The following is a 2,500-nucleotide window of genomic DNA, read 5'->3' as shown; positions in this document are numbered from 1 at the left end:
CCGGCCACGTAGTTTTACCCGGGCCCGCTCACCATCATGAAGGTCCTTAATGATCGTGAGCAGAGGGTCAGGGACTCCGAAAGCACGAAGAACAACCCAGAGCCCAGTCCTACTGATGGTATCATAGGCCTTGACCAGGTCAATAAAGCAGAGATGTAGGTCTTTTTGGAATTCCCTACACCTCTGCTGTAGCAGACGGACAGAAAATATGGCATCTGTGCAGGACCGCCCTTTCCTGAAACCGCATTGGGGCTCCGCAAGCCTCTCCTCAGCGTGCCTAGCAAGGCGATGTTGAATAATCCTTGCCAGGACCTTACCCGGCACACTGAGGAGTGAGATGCCCCTGTAGTTGTTACAGTCGGTACGGTCCCCCTTCTTAAAGAGGGGGACCACCAGGGCATCCTTCCAGTCCTGCGGAACCCGTCCAGTGGTCCAGACTGTTGTTATGATGTCATATAGGGCAGTCTGTGCACAAACGCCACCCTCCCTCAGCATTTCGCTTGGGAGATCATCTCTGCCCGGTGCCTTCCCTGGTCTCAGACTCCGGATCGCCCTCAGTACTTCCTCAACAGCTGGCACCTCAGCCAGCCACTCACAGGGGGTGACCTCTTCCAATATTTGAGGCACCGCAGCCTCAGCAGGGTTATCCCCACTTTGTGCCATGATGTTTTCCTGGCTGAGAGATTTTCCCTCCCCCAGGACCTCACAGAAATGCTCAGCAAATCTGCAAACCTGTTCCTGGGGGTCGGAGATTGGATCACCGTTTTTTCCTCTAATGATGGTAATAGGTGTGGCGCTGCAGGTTACTTTTTTGATGGAGTTAAATAGTGATTTGTGATCGCGGGCTACTGAGGCAGACTCCATCTCCTCAGCAACCCGCGACCACCACCCATCCTTACAGCGCCTCACGGCTCTCCGAACCTCCGAGCGAAGACTGCGGTAAACCTCCTCATTCTCTGACGTGGGATGCTGTAGGCGATGAGAGTGGGCCTGTCGCTTTTTCTCAATTAACCTGAACACCTCCTCCGTCAGCCAGGGTTTCTGGGGAGGTCTGGACCGCGTACCCAAAGCAGCCATTGCGGCTGCATGAGTCACAGTCTTAAACCTCGCCCATTTACCCTCGACATCAGGTGGAGTGGGGGACGATGCCAACCCCAGCTGCAAGCGATGATGAAATTCTCGCTTGCAACTTTCATCAGCTAACTGAGACCAGGCCACTTTTGGTTGGAATGGGATCCTGGGTGTACACCCACCACCGGAGTGGAAGAATGGCAGGCGCATCTTACAGATGACTAGTCGATGGTCAGAGGGCAGATCAGCTCCACGGTAGGTCCTGGTGTCAAGGACATGGGCTCGCATCCGCTGGTCCGTCACTATGTAGTCCAGCAGATGTTCTTGCTTGGACCCGGCATGCATCCATGATGTTGTGTGGATGTGCCGATGCCGGAAGAGCGTGTTGGTAATTACAAGCTCATGGGCTGCACAAAAATCTAGCAGCCTCCTACCGTTATTATTGAGCTGATCTGGCCCATGCCTTCCAATCACTCCAGACCAGGTGCCAGCATCATGACCAACTCGGGCATTGAAGTCACCCAACAAGATGACTCTGTCCCGAGTGGCCACTTTAGCCAGCACCTGTGACAGGAGGTCATAGAAAGCGTCCGACTCATCGGCTTTGCCTGCATCCCTCCACGGATGTTCGTCTTCGGTGGGGGCATAAGTAACCACGACCACCACTCCTCGCCTCTGATTGATGGGAAGGCGAGCCCAAAGTAGCCCGGGGCTTACAGCTTCCCACACCTCACCGCCACGCTCCCACGCCCCCTTCATTCTTTTGTTCAGAAGAAGAGCCACATCCTGTTGTTTGGCAGTCTCCTGCCCCGAGTAGAGGACTGTCCACCCCTCATGGTGGCAGGAGCCAGAACCGGTCCACCGGACCTCCTGAATGCCACAGAGATCCAGGCGGTACCGGTCCAGCTCCCGACAGAGGAGTGGCAGCCTCTCCTCCGCAGTGAGCGTTCGAACATTCCACGTGGCCATCCGCAATGGTTTTTCGTTGTTTCTGGAGGAGCCCCGAGGGTTAAAATTCAATCTCCTGGCTCCGCCAAATGGGGTTTGGCCAGGAGACGTCATAAAAGCCTGACCCCCCGGGGCCTCCGGCACAAGCTTATTAATTACAGGTTTATGTTTAATTCGTAGTTTAGTGGTGGTTAATTGAAGGTGGAGGGGTTACCAGCCCCTCGCACCCGTCCAAAGCCCCCGTTTAGCCACTGTGGTGGTCACAGACGCCATGAGGGGAGAGGCCAATGGGCATTGGCCCTCCCCCCACAGCACTGCCCACGACAGTGTTGCCCGTCCGGCACCGCGAGGAGGTAGGAGGTTGTTTTGCCGGACTCACTCACACACTCATGCACACACTCACACACACACACACTCACTCACACACTCACTCACTCACACACTCATGCACACACTCACACACACACACACTCACTCACAC

The 2,500-nt window shown here is 55.4% G+C and overlaps 1 protein-coding gene across 1 annotated transcript in view; it reads left to right on the top strand.

Annotated features, from left to right (window-relative positions):
- LOC144955668 (serine/threonine-protein kinase TAO3-like) overlaps positions 1-2,500 on the top strand; it is a gene marked incomplete at its 3' end in the record, with an annotated part of 37,466 nt that overhangs the window by 28,148 nt on the left and 6,818 nt on the right. The window lies entirely within an intron of this gene.

Source organism: Lampetra fluviatilis, unplaced genomic scaffold, assembly GCF_964198595.1.
Source record: "Lampetra fluviatilis unplaced genomic scaffold, kcLamFluv1.1 SCAFFOLD_921, whole genome shotgun sequence".
Taxonomy (NCBI): domain Eukaryota; kingdom Metazoa; phylum Chordata; class Hyperoartia; order Petromyzontiformes; family Petromyzontidae; genus Lampetra; species Lampetra fluviatilis.
Note: the sequence above shows the minus strand (reverse complement) of the source record. Positions and strands in the feature narration are given on the sequence as shown.